Here is a 14662-nt window from a genome sequence, read left to right on the forward strand (position 1 = left end):
TGTTGTGGGGATAGGTTGATGTTTGCTTTGCCTTTGTGTTCTGTGTTTTTGTGACTTGCTTGAAGCTGGTGTTATTGATATTGGATTGTGGTTTCCTTTTTGTATGTTCTCAGTGTTGAGTGTGACCAGTTTAAAGCAGATTATGCTTGCCTTGATTTGGGTTTGTATTGGTTGCATGGATTCTGCGTGTGTTGAGTTTTTCGGATCATATGATGCTGATGATAGAGAAATTGTGGATCAGTTCTTTGTTTTGCATTGTACTGCAAAGGTCTTGAGATTTTTTTGGGGTTGGCATCTGCTGCTAAATTATTGTCGGCATAATTTTGTTTATTTGTTTAATCATTTTTAATGTTGGCTGTTAGCTAGCTTTGTAAGTGCTTACCTATATGACAAAACCATTGGCATGGGAAGAGAGTATAGGTTGCATATGGAATGTGAGTTGGTGAAGACTGTGGGTGTTGCTCTGTAATTTGCTGACCCACTGTTCATTTCCAAGGCAGTCCCTGTGGCCATTCCGACCCGCTAGCTGTCCACAACATATACTACTGGGATCGCTTTGAGCAAGTTCTATGCTTATAATGGGACGTCTCTGTTATTTCTAATCAGTCTTCTCAAAGGTAAAGGGTTAATTTCAGCTGTGAACCAGCACATGGTGTAATAAAACGCAAGCATTCTTTCAGCCACGTGTATTTTAAGCACTGTGGGTGTCCTTGCATCTGTTCCGTGTACTGAATTGCTTTTTTTTATTGGCAAAAAATTGTATCAAAATATAAAGCATATAAGCCAAACTGTTCTAAAAAGACAAAAGCCACTTCATGAAACCACGTCTCAGCACCATTTATACAAATGTCATATAGGGCTTCCTAGTCTCTTGACACTAGCTAACCATTCCCTCGGTAGCTATGTGACATGTTCCATGAGATTAAAAATGGCAAGTACCCATTTAACCAAAGCCAACGTGATTGGCACACGTTCACCTGGCAGCAGAATTTTCCACCATTCATCCTCCGTTCTGTGGCCATACTTCTTGACCACTCCTGACATAAGGTTCCCTCTTAAGACTCTAGTTGCTGCGCAAGTCATCACCAAGTGATTAATTGTTTCTATTGACGCGGTTTCTTTGCATAGCCTGCATGTAGCCAGTCCATCTTCGTGCTTACGTGATCTTTGAAATTCCTTAGTTGGGGACAGATTTAAGCGTGTTCTCATGAATTGGGATCGAAAGAAACAATTATGGAAGAGCTGCAGCTATTTCGGCAAACAGTTTAGTTTAGCTTCTTCTCCCGTTGGTTTACCATAAAGCTTGAGCAATTGTCTCATTACGAGTCCGGATCCAGTCCAGTCTGTACAATGTTGTACTGAATTGCTTTTAAGAGAATCATTCACAAAGCCAACCATTTCGGCCCTTCTATACCCTCGGATTGACATTTTCCAGGCAATCCGGTAGTATGTACTGTTACCATTTGGCAAATGTTCAAATGTTATCACTGCCTGGAAAATGCCACACAAGCCAAAACTGATGGCTTTGCCAAGGCTTGTTACATGTTATGGGGCAAATCCTGAAAAGGGATTATTTTGATTTATTTGTTGTCATGTGGTGTGAGAGGTGACAAGTACTGAACATTTTGAGTTATTCGGACTACACATGTCTGGGCCATCAAGAATACACAAAAGCCAGACACTTGCTTTTAGCTTGGCCAGGTTTTAACTTGACCCCATATAACCAAGTGTTCGTTTGTTCAGCTTTATTTAGATATTATAATATAATAAAAGAACTCAACAATATACATACACATTTTCAGTAAATAGAATATAAAAAACAAAGTGAGTACATTACAGCCTCTCAATTGTGTAAAAAAGGTATAAGGTAATCAAAAAACACAGTTTTCTATATGATACTAACATCCGTAATGAAAAGTATCATTGCGTAGCATAATTAAGAAGAGGAGTGGTTCCAGGTCCAATGTTGGGCACTAATACATGGTCAGATCAAAAACCTTTAAAATAATAAAATCATCAAGAATGAAATACTAAAGTGAGCTAGAAACTAGAAGTTTCAGTAAAGCATCCGCATGGAGAGCACGCTACTAAACAGGCTGAGTATGTTATATACGTATTCCAGGAACTGTAAATAACACACACATACCTGTGCCTGATACGCCAGGCATATACCTGAAAAGTCTCTGTGGAGAAAACTGCACGCTCATCATTGGCATAACAACGTAGGGCATAGCCCCCACCGTGAACCTAACGGTATCATGCCACCCCTGCGCATCACATTACTCCGCGTAACTAAATATCGAATTTCCTCAGCCTCATTTCACCGCATATATATGTAAATATGAGGGCACTGCGGGGGTCTCTTCCTTATATATATGCAGACTCTTGACTGTGCGTGTGCAGAAAGGACAGTTAGCTCAGGCATTTGGCTTCCATTTATTACGGACACTTGCTAGCGGTAAGATCCTGATCCGGAATATCAGATCTAGTGCTCGTTCATATTTGGGGTTCACATAATTGAAATACACTTCGTATCCCAATGGTAATTTAATGCCTCAGTATCTTGTCAGCAGGCATGATTTTTCAACATCAGTTAGGATTATCTTTTCTAACTTAAACTCATAGGCTCTCTTAACTTCTGCTTTACTTGTGGAGGACTTGCTGGCCGGGTTGGACCAATGGTTGCTAAATCCTAATGTGTCAAGTTCGCTAGTGCGACCCATGGATGCGACCTTCCTCCATCCTGAGCCAGAAGATCCGCAGCCAATTGTCAATGGCCATTCAGATTTGAAAGCCCCATATTTTCTGAGCCAGAACAGTGAATCGGTACGAAAATAAAAATGCAATCAGCGGATGGAAGGGACTATTTGTTTGGAGATTATCAATGGGTCTTATAGCGTATGAAAATTAGAGTGGATCTAAATGAGTGAACCAGACGAGCAGGTGGGTGGGATCACACCACTCTGCTTCCGACACCAGGCATCCTGCTATGTAACAATGGGCCTCATTACAAGTTTGCTGGTCCGGTAACTACGGTACTGGTAAGCTTGACGGTACCGTAGTTACCGGACTGGCAAACTACGAATTCTGCTCGCGGGTGCCTTCCCTCCCGCCAGGTCTGACCTGGCGGGCGTACCAACACCCGCGAGTAGAGCATGTCGGATGCACCGGCACCATTCATGAATGGTGCCGGTGCATCCGACCTCCCCATTCCCATTGAGCCCTTTGGGGCTCATATGGGAAAGGGGAGCATTTGATTCCGGCGCCCGCGAATGGGCAATTACCGGGACCGGCGGGCCGTAATGACCCGGTAATTGCCCTTTCGCGGGTGCTGAAAATATTTGCAAATTTGGCGGCAGCCTGCCGGTTTTACCGGCTAGGCTACCGCCAAACTTGTAATGAGGCCCAATGTCTACTTACAATGAAGGCAAGGCCCAGCACAGGACCATTGGGTGTTTAAAGGCACGAGCTGGATCGCTGTTACCTGTGGGATTAGGTCAACTTGATGGTCCTGCATTCATTGGCTGATGGTCTCTCTGATCTGACCAAAGTCCAATCCAAATTGAAAGACTGAATTCGGCAGCCACGGTTTTGGTTTTCTTTAGAGGGTATTATCTGTTTTCTCGTATTTTAAAAGGGCAGTCCTAACATTGTTTGTGAAGCAATTTCTTTAATGTAATGTTCGGTTCACGGTGGTTGCTCTTTAAACTGATATCGAGCACAGACGTGAAAGTTGCCGTTCCTTTCTTTCTTTCAAAACCTTGTTTAAAAATCAGCCCAGTTTTTCAATGTGAATTCTTGATTTTTAAAGTCGGCGGCGGACAGGGAACAACAATTGGCCCTGTAAATATTTTTCAAAGTGGCTCCATTTTACTCCGTGCAAGCAAGACCACCCCTCTAGGTAGGGTTTGGGGGTTCAATGGAAAAAGTGGGTCAAAATTGTGGATTGGAAGCTTCATAACACGTTTACTTCAAACAAGGGAGGGAATGGAGTGTGTAGGAGAGAGGCCACGAGGAGCACAGCAAACAGGGTAGCCACACAGAAGTGGCCCATGGGGAAAGGCCTGCACGGACATCTCCAGAGTTCAGTGGAGGTCAGTCCTCCCCTGCTTAAAGTATGGGCAGAGGGAAGGAGCAGACGCAGTAACCTCGCTCTCCCATACTGTCTCCCAAAGTGCTGCTCCCCGGTCCCCCTTCACTGTGCTTGGCTTACCAATATCTAAATTATCATATTTCTGATGTCAACATAGGCTCTCGTTTACAGCTAGATATAGTATTCAGAGAGAGCTATGTGACACATGCATACATTAAGGCTATGCATGTATGGCAGTATCCTGGTGGTAAATCTGCCAGAATACCACCAACGCAAATCACATTACCACAACTAGGTCCAGTGCTATTAGCGCCAAATCTCAAATTGTGGTAAGGTTGTTACTCCCCATTTTTTGACCAGTCCGTAGGACTCTATGGGGCAGTAATGGCGCTATTACCGCTGGCGGTATTAGCTCTGCGGTAATAGCGCCGCAAATTGGTGAAAAGTGGAGATCTTTACCTCCAGCAAAAAGCTGGAGGTAAATCTCCCCACTTTCTGGACGAACTTGGGATTGGGCAGAGTGGTAATGTGGCAGTAATAGCATTACCGCCGCATTTTTGCCTCTCTGCCCAACCCCAAATGAGGCCCTATTGATGTGATATTACTGAACTCCTAGTATTTACATAAATGATTAAAATCGAACTTTATGATTCATTTTTTAAAATATCCATATATATATGTATATATATATATATATATATATATATATATATATATATATATATATATATATATATATATATATATATGATTTGCACGTTTCAGCCACTTGTTCTTCGTTTAGCAGACATTGGGCTTCATCATGAGTTGGGCGGTGTCCTGGGTGGGATACTGCCCAAATTTATTTGCGTTACCGCCCGCAGGTTCGGGGCTAACTGTTACTCCCCATGCCCCATTACGTTATCTTTTAGAGAGTCCGACTAGTTGCAGTGATGGGCGAAATACGTTCCATACAATCCATACGCATATGTCATGTTAATGTTAAAGGTATTTGTATCGTGCACCGTCACCAACAGAATTGGTCCCCAGGCTCTCAGCCAGATCTGCAAACAAGAGGGCGTGGATGGGTTAGTCGTGTGAAGAGGGAATAGGATAGTGAGAAAAAGTGGTTTGCTGTCGACAGCATCATTCAGTTTTCACTGTGAGCTGAGCTTTGGTGTGAATATCAGACCGATGCGAGACCTCGTGCTGTTGGTGCGGTTTATGTGTTGTTTGTTTCTTGTTGCAGTGTGGCGAAGTGAGTGTGGTTTGCTGAGCGAGAAGGTGTTTGTCTGGATTTTCGTGTGAGTTAGGTATGCAGAGATTTGAGCATAGGATTAGTGGGTTATATGTCTCTTAGCCATTATAATTCTTGTTCTATGTATCTGGTCGTCCTATAGGTAGGCATATTTTCCCCGTTTCTTTCCTGTGTGCCATGAGGTTGTATTTTGCATTTGACTTCATATTTCAAAGTCTATGGTTTATGTTCGCATCATGCTTATGTTTCATACTTAATGCACATCATTTGTCATCCCCGGTTGCACACGGGTAGCAGAGGTAAATTGAGAGGACAAAGAGTGAGAGAAGGGTGCACTTGAGATGTGATGCTCTGCGCTTGAGAGCCTGCCCTACGCGTACAGCCAGCACGCGCAGAATGACCAACGTCAAGTACAAAAGCACTCCCGTGAAACCGAATAAGCCTTTAATACCTCTTCAGGACAGACAGAATGCCAGCTTGGATTTCATCTTTGAAAGTCCCAGGTTTTCTGCAAAAATTATCGAATTCCCCTTTACTTTTATGTTAAATGGAGCAACATCATAGGCCTTTCTTTGATTACATATAGTTGGGTAATTTGAACTCCATTTTTTATTCCTCAATCATTTTGGAAAATTCCAGACCTCACTGTGCTGTGTGATCACACACTCAGAGCAATACTGGGCCGTAGTGCTGGCCTACTTTCAAGTAGGAATGTAAAATTCTCAGTTTGACGGGTTATCAAATATTGTTAATAAAGTCAAAACTCGGAAATGAACTCACTTCATTGTAATGTGAAGTCATGTAAAGCGGTCCTCTGTAGCGCTTCTTCTGCCATGTTACCTTTGCCGCACAAGGAACTGTTTTTGAGTAGGTAAAGTTACATAAATCGACACAAATATACCGACCGGACAAATGCTTTCAAAAGCTACTCGTAAACCGGGACAGATTTGCAATAAAATAGCGAAACAACAGGCTGCAACAATAACAGAAGAATACTGCAGCTCAGTGAGTTGAGTGTTCGCCTCCAATATCTGTGTGAAACCAATGGTTACATCATCACATTTCGGAAGCCTTCATCCTTCATAGTTTGATACATTGAGCACTATCCAATTGAAAACACATGAAACTGGATAGACCTAGCCTGGAGGTTGTACTGGGCATTATAGGTCTGAAGACCAAGTTAAAGTCCCGAGTGCAGTGAGGGCATTTTCAGAGGTCTCAGGGCCCTTAGGCTCTGCTATGGCCTGAGTTAGTGGACAAGACACATGCCATCATGTGAGGGTGGGATGTCCTGACCTGTTGTGATTTTTAATAATACAATTATGTGGGAAGATCTGTTTCTGAAAGTGAGATCTCCTATTCCAATCACACTCTCATAATGATCCACGCAATCATTTTTTTGTGGTACCATTATAGATTGCCTCTGCACCAGCTCACACCGATCCTGAATACTATTGCCTTCTCTCGGCCCACGTTACCAAAATAGGTTACAAAGCAGGAATACCTGTTGGGAGGTGGGCATCGGCAGGATCTGATAAAAAGGCAGAGGCCGAGCGCAACGTCCTTCTTGGTAGGTAAGGCGGGAATTTCTCTTGCAAAGACAAACAGCCCTTTTCATGGTATGCTTGGAAAATAATACATAATGACTTAAACTGAATACACGATTCTGCCCGGCTCCACCCCTCGCCGACATTTTCACGCTGTTGGCTCACCTTGCCATAGAGTTTCTACTCCTTCATTCAACGGTTGTTGGCCCTTTATCCTCGCTTTGAGAAGGAAAAGCGGTGGACTGTTCATGATGGGCTGTCTAGCCTGTAGGCAGTTCATCACTACCTTGAGCCAAACACATAGAGGTAATGTTAGTGTTACCACATAGATGTGATATTGGTCTTTCTTACTCCCGTGTAGGCAGAAAATACTTTAGGTATAGGGAGTTCCCCATGGGAATGAGAGTCCTTGTCCCCTGTGGAGGAGTCACTCCCAGTGAGGTCCCACTTTAGAAAATCCCTTGGGAGGGTTTTGCTGAATGGACACACCTCTCTAGCCTCAAAGAGGGTGGCTCCTTCTTAGGAAGAAGAGACAAAGTCACCAGATACATCATACTTGTCTGATGCAGAGAGATGGCTCCACACAAGTGTATCTGCAGAATCAGGCAGAAGAACAGGCTCAGAGTGTGGTCCCTGGTTTGGGTTTTTCAATGTGTACTGGGAGAGTGCTCTCCTGTACAGAGAGACGAAGAATTCTGGGGTAGAGGGCTATGTGAAAAATCGCGGATTCAATCACTTCTCCCTAGGGGGGACCCCTTCTTTGTGAGGCTAGAGATGTGAGCTTGCTATGCGATATTCTCCATAAGGGTGGCGGTAAGTGAGACCCCACAGGGAGAGACCCTCCCTCCCGCAGATCAAGGGATCCCTTTCCAATGATGAGTTCTCTTTTCATTATCCTCATACATCTAATATCATCCTATAAGACGACAGACAACCAGACTCCTCTTACATATGTAAAACCAGAAGAAAATTATCAGCCTGGTACTTTGAAGAGCAAAAGCATAGCAATGATAAAGAATACCTGTCTGTCAGGTACTGAGACCCAGAAACCTATAGGAGTTGTGAAGAACACAAATCCAACACACAGGGGGGACTATATTGAGAAGCTGGGGAACCCTCAACATTGCATGATAAAAGTGGTTGGACAAAGAGAACCAGAGAGAGACACACCGGAGTTTCAAACCGGCTGGTCAGAGTAAGCTGGTAACCCGGGGAGAGCGCTGGTTTGCACGCGCAACCTGCAACTGAGACAAGGTGCCCTGTCTGGAGAGCAAAGTGGAGGAAGCCTGCTGAGAGGCTGATTGTTTTTGGGTTTAGTCATCTAGGATTGCCCCTCATTTGTGATGGAATAATGCGGTCCTTACAGACAGAGTAAATTCCAGTTCAACTGGAATTAAAGAAATCATCACTGTAGGGGGCGCTATGAACTATAGGAAATTCCCTGAATGCAGGGCTCCCTGCCAGAGTTCCCATGAGCTGATTCAGTGTACGCTTGTGTGATAAGTAAAGGGTGGCATGGAAAGCTGGAGGGGATGCAGGGTGGCTCACCAAGAGGGTGCATGCAGTTGTTCCTAGGCCCCTTTACAGACATAATGCTTCGGTGGCACGGCAGTGGCAGAAAGCCTATAAGCCTTCTCCTCAATACAATGGTGGGACGAAGCCCAGTGATGACCAGGGAAGTGTTGAGGACCCCAAACACTAGGAAGAGAACTTGAGAGAAAGAGTCCCTCACAGCAGCGGCAGAGATAAACCCACTGACATCCAAAAGAGGGTCAGGGAACCTAAACAAGATACAAGTCATCTTCCTTGTGGCAGTACTTGGCAGGGAGGTAAACCAAGTGGGCCAGTTTAAAGGAGGAAAGAAACCAGGGTCGGGGACCCAAAGCAAGAAAGTGATATGTCCTCTTCCTCGTGGCAGTACTTGGCAGTGAAGTGAACCTGTTGGGCCAGTTCAAAGAAAGAGACACCAGGGTCTGGAGCCAAAGTAAGAAAGTGATACGTGTCATCTTCCTAGCCGCAGTGCTTGGCAAAGAAGTGAATCAAGAGAGTCAAATCAAAGAATCGGAGAAGCCAGGGTCATGGACCCTCCTAACGCTTAGTATTGGGTGTTGTAGGTGTGAAGCCAAATTTAAAGAAGACATGGGGAAGGGATTCATTCCCCCAGGTTGTAAGGAAATGATAACCAGATACCAGGAGAAGGGAGTCATTTTCCTGGTAGTCCGGACCAGATGTAATGTCCAAAAAGCCTGGGGAAGGGAGTCATTCCCCCAGGCTATGCGAGACAGGACATTGGGAGAAGGGACACATTCTCCTTACCCATGTAGAATAAGAATAAAAGCATTGTTTGGGAATGTGTGAGACATGAGACTGTTTTGAGAAACAGGGAACCGTGAGCCAGGAGAAGGGAGTAATTCTGCTGGAACCTGAACAGTACTGCCTTATTCTTTAGTTTCTAATGTAAGGGACTGTAGTAGGGTTTTCTTGACAAAGAACATTGGACAAATTTGAGTCGACAGACATCCTGGCAGTTACCTTATCTCTTCAGTTGAGGCAGGGAAATGCCTCATAGGAATAGGTTTTCTTTTTCTTTCCTATTCAATAAAGGTCTTTAGCCCCAAACATGCCACCTTTGTGTCAGCCTCCTTCTTATGCACCCTTACACATACACACAATATAAGGCAGCATTGACGATGTAAAACACAATTCATGATGCACAATATGTGTACATGCATGTATGCTTGTAGGAGTGTTTCATTCCGCGATGGCATTCACCCATTGCATCATGTCACCATAGAACCAAAATTATAATGATACAAATATATACCTGCACTGCCGCTGAAGAGCATGTGTTCATGATGCCTATTCCACAATATATGGTATGATGTTGACCGGATTAGTTACAACGGTCTGCTGGAAGGACCTATGTGGGAATCCCACTGGGCTTTCTTGAAAACATCTGTTAATTCTCAGAATATGTTGAAAGAATTCCAGTTGATTCGATGAATTAAAGTATAAATGTATTTATTAATTATTTCTCATCCTTATAAGGCCATTTGCAAACATTCTGTTGTCCAATGCATTTCGGTCTATCCTAGACCACCTTCAGGGAATAATGACAATAAAGAAAAAAATACAAAATCAGTAAATAACTAAGGTACTCATAAATCTGATCATTCAAAAATATACACACTTGTTCTTATGTATTCTTACTTCAAAAACATAACGTTATGCAACCTCAATAAATGTACCTGTACAATGTCGCTTTGTAACTTTAGCCTTGTTTATGTTAACTTTCTTGTTGGAAATTATTCCAATTCCTGCTCCACTTCAGCGTTCTTTCTGAATTGTGCTGATGTATAGCCTCTATGTGACTTCCTGTGTATTCTGGCAATCTGGATGATAACAAATATAGATTTAAAATCTAAAAAAAGTTGTTGTAAAGTTAATCCTCTAACTATCAAAACTTTGCCTCCCCGCAAGGGGATTCTTACCTGTAGTAGAACTGTATTACAGCTGCAGGGCACCTCGCTCGCATAGATACGCGTTGCTGGTTGCCCCGGCTGTTTTTATGTTGAAAAAATGGCGCCATCGCCTGCCGGCGGCCATTTTGGTGTAATGTTTTTTGTTTATACAATGCTCGTCTGCTGTTCTTAATGGGTAAATGCTACAAAAACATTAATGATAACATTTACACGGTAAAATACGTTCTTCGGACACGCCATACGTGATTTTCCATCAATAGGTAACGGTTCACAATGACAACCTAATGTGAACAATTCGTAAGAACATGTTACTATTAATACTGGAGCTATGTATATAATGTGATGGTCCTTTCAACTACAGTGGTTCAGCTTAGATCCTTCTCTTGTTTGTATTATTTGTTAAAGGTATATTCGAAAATTACAACAAGTCTCATTAAGCATTTCATAGTGTACATGTTAGATAATATAGACAAATTGATCGCTCTAATGTGTTCTAATCAACTTAATAATAAACACAAAATTGATTTCTTTAATGAGCTTCAACCTGTTACACATATGGCTGGTCATTTTATAATCAGCAGCATACTTACAATCAATTCTTTTCTCATTAATTTAAACATTTCAAACGTATGAACCAATACAATTAGAATTAAAGAAAACATGCAAAATTGCATTCTTGGTTGAGACCACCTGGCTGCATAGAGTTGAGCTTTTCAATCCAATATGTTTCTTTCTGACAATATATGCCAGCACTTCAAATGTAAAGCACATGTTCATGATTGGTATGCCATATATGCCATTACTGTCCCTCTAAAGCATATGTGCCTTCCTGACTGTGCCCAATATATGCAAGCATTGCCACTGTACACACACACTGCTGCTGACTGTTCTTAATGTATGGCAGTATTGCCACTGTAAACATACAATTTCATGCTGGCTGTGCAAATACACAGCAGTTTTGTCACAGTATCAATTTTTATGATGACTTGCCCCACCGCTGTCTGATATGCATATGTAAAACATGTTAATGCTGTCTGAGCCAGTTACAGCAGTATTTCCCAGGAAAAACATGCCCCTGATTTGTGGAGGGCCCTTTTCTCCCTTCACACATGTGACAGGGGATGGAGGGCTGCGATGCACCCTGGAAACATGATATACAAATACAAATATATACTCATATTGAAATTCCTTAACACACTCATTTGACTCCCCCTCCACAAATACACACATTCAAACAGGCATGTATCGTACGTACATGCTTACACATTTTTAAATACTTACCTTGGCTCAGGTCAAAGTGGTGATGCAATGGTTTTGCACACACACGCCCTCACTGACAGGACACCCATGGTGAGGACATGGAGCTTTCAAATTTAGTAAGTATCGGGGGCCTCCATTCACCCCTCCCCCTCCATGCTCCAAAATATGGCTAGAGTGATCATTCAGAGCACACACCCAGCCTGAGACATGCAGGGAGAGCATGGGTGACCAGTCCTTTCTTTGTGTTTAGTGGCATGCTGTTGCAGTGCACTTTCCGAACAATGAATATCTCAACCTCAAGTTACTGGACTCTACATCTTCTCAGTGGCATGTGTCTGTCCTGGGCAGCTTATGTTCCCATCCCATGTAAAAACCTATGAAGAGTCATAGGGACAACAGTCGTTGCATTTACATTTGCAAATAACCTAAATATTTTGAGATTATTTACAAATAAACAAAGATTGCATTTGTTTCATGGAATGAGTGAAAGCCGCTTGCTCCACCATGCACATTGAATTAATAAGTCACTTTCTGGACCATGAAGGCCCTGAAAACTGGAGGGGAGAATCCGAGCATGCTAATGACCCGCCTACCCCTGATTGCTTTGCTCACTGTGACATAATTGCTGCAGTGCTGCGTGTGCGTGAGTCCTTACGTTTTGAAAGAGAAAAAACATATTTGGGTCCAGAGATAATACATTGGTTATGTTATGTTATGCATGCTATGTCATGTTTTGGGGATTCATACCGTGTACCACTGCCTCTTGCATGGTCTCCAGATCCTCTAGCAGATCTGAAAGAGAGGGTGGACTATGATAGTGGAGACATTCCATTTACTACATGAATGAAATACCAGTGTAGGCTGTAGTGTGTACAGCATATGAATAATAATAATTATTATTTTTTGCAGAATTTCGGAATATTGAAATGGCTCAAGGATATTGTGTGGATCTTGTTGGGCTTTCTGAAGTGGGCTTAATCAGTGAAAAGTGACTAGGAATATTTAAAAGGCATGATGCAAAGTGACACCTTGGCATTGGTCCGCCCATTTGCAAATCTCCTCGCTGTTCTTGATGCACGCCTCCATTCGAGTACAAGCTGACGTAAGTATTTTTGGGCCGTACAATTTACTACTCTACATTAAAGGTTATAAAGTGGGTTTCCATATGTTTACAACTTAAGCGTTCAATACGTTGGGCCTCATCACAAGGTTGGAGGTGCAGGATGAATAGTGGTGGTAATTCCATGACCGCCAATTTTCCCGCGCCACCGAAGTCTGCCGGTGGGGTGGCCTGATTTACCTCCAGTCAAGAGCTGGAGTAAGCTCCGGCACCCCACCAGCAAATAATATATTTTAGCTTTGGGGCACGCAGTTCATTTGATGTTTGTACGCCCCCCTCTGCTACTTGCTCTCTTGTTACGTTCCATACTGAACAAGCATCGAGATTGTCAGCTGCTCCTTGACCAATGTATACATCTGCAGTAATGAAAGGAGAGGTCGTATCTTCAGTTCTATGAGGAGCATTGGTTTGTAAAATATTTTGCAATTGATGTATTGCTCGAACACAGACTGGGTGTCTTTTAGGCGCCGCCTCCGGAGCAGAAATGTGACAATGAGTGGGAAATTACATGAACTGATACACACTCTTAGAAACTGTAGAACCGTTGTTCATCTCTGGTCGCTATGTGGATTGTTATGGGGAGGCATTTGCAACCTTTGCCCTCCCGTATCCTTTGGACTACAACTCCCATCAGCTGAATCCAGCATTCTTCATGGCGAGAAATTCTGAGAGTTGTAGTCCAAAGCATCTGGATAGCCACATGTTACAGACTCCAGATTTGTGGAATGAAATGTGCATCTGGGAATTGAGAGGATTGACGCAACAGGTCTTGAAAATGAAAGAAAAAGGGGTTGAGTAGGCTGATTAGATTGGCTTTAAGTTGACTTCCGGCCAGTCCCTAAAGGGGTCAGGCTTTTTAGAGGTCGGCCTGCTTTGTATATGAGGCCCAGAACATCTTTGGAAGAAAGGTACAACACAATGAAGCCTTTTCATTGTTGAAGGCTACAGAGTTAACCATAATTGTCGGGTCTCTCATTTTAAATTTCAATTGGTTATTTATAACGCGCTTCATACCCAGAGGTTTCTAAGCACGGACCCGGGGATCGAACCTGTGTTGCTGTGCATCGTCTTGACTCCAAGGCGAGCTCATTGCCCCTGAGCTATCCTCCGAGACAGGGGATCATTACGAGATTGGTGGTAATTTAGCAGTAAATCAGCTGAATTAATCACCAAACTCGATTACCGTTCTGTCCACTTGGTCCCTTGCAGTAACCGCGGTATCTGAAGTGGTGGTAAATCTCTGTTTTTTGAGTACATAGGACACCATGGGGATTTTTGTTAGAATTACCACTGGTGGAATTACCACATGGTAAAATCACTGATTTTTGGTGGTATGTGGTGGATCCACTTCCAGCTTTTTTTTAGAGGTAAATCCTCCACTTCACCTCCAAAGTTATAATTCAGCCATGCAGGAAAAACAACAGTGAATCAGTTACTGCCAGAAAAAGTGGCATCACCACTTCTTTTCTCCCCACAACGGCAAACTTACAATGAGCCCCATTGTGTTTATTCGCCAGTTCAGTTAGGGACACCTGTCCCATTGGCAAGAAGCTGAAATGTTTATCATTAAATGGCCTAACATCTTGTATGAAATAAAATCACAAATAACTCGTCTGATCAATAACTTCTGTGAAGATGGCTACTGTGATTAGGCCTTCGCAAGGGAAACACACGCCTTGTCTGCACGTAGGCGCCATACCTCTTTCTCACAGTCAGAGTGAGAACAGTTTCTGTGCCCATGGGCGATTAGGATTCACAGGTCGCCCCAACACAATCGCCAATTTCTATTTCAGTCAACGTGTGTGAAATGCACGCTGTATGGGACCGAAAACATGGCTGCCATCTTAACACGTGCATTAGTGTGGCCCAGGCAGCGATGTAACAATGGCTGATGCATTGCCTGGCCCAGCTGTGAAGGGCATG

General features: G+C 43.2%; 1 long non-coding RNA gene across 3 annotated transcripts in view; it reads left to right on the forward strand.

Annotated features, from left to right (window-relative positions):
• The window catches only part of LOC138497906 (uncharacterized), a 575846-nt gene that overhangs the window by 443249 nt on the left and 117935 nt on the right, over positions 1-14662 (forward strand). For all 3 annotated transcript variants that reach the window (XR_011278663.1, XR_011278662.1, XR_011278661.1), the window contains one exon: positions 12529-12721. This is a non-coding gene — a long non-coding RNA (uncharacterized lncRNA). The remainder of the gene's footprint in view (positions 1-12528; positions 12722-14662) is intronic.

Source organism: Ambystoma mexicanum, chromosome 5q (genome assembly GCF_040938575.1).
Source record: "Ambystoma mexicanum isolate Mex_15411 chromosome 5q, UKY_AmexF1_1, whole genome shotgun sequence".
Classification (NCBI taxonomy): Eukaryota; Metazoa; Chordata; class Amphibia; order Caudata; family Ambystomatidae; genus Ambystoma; species Ambystoma mexicanum.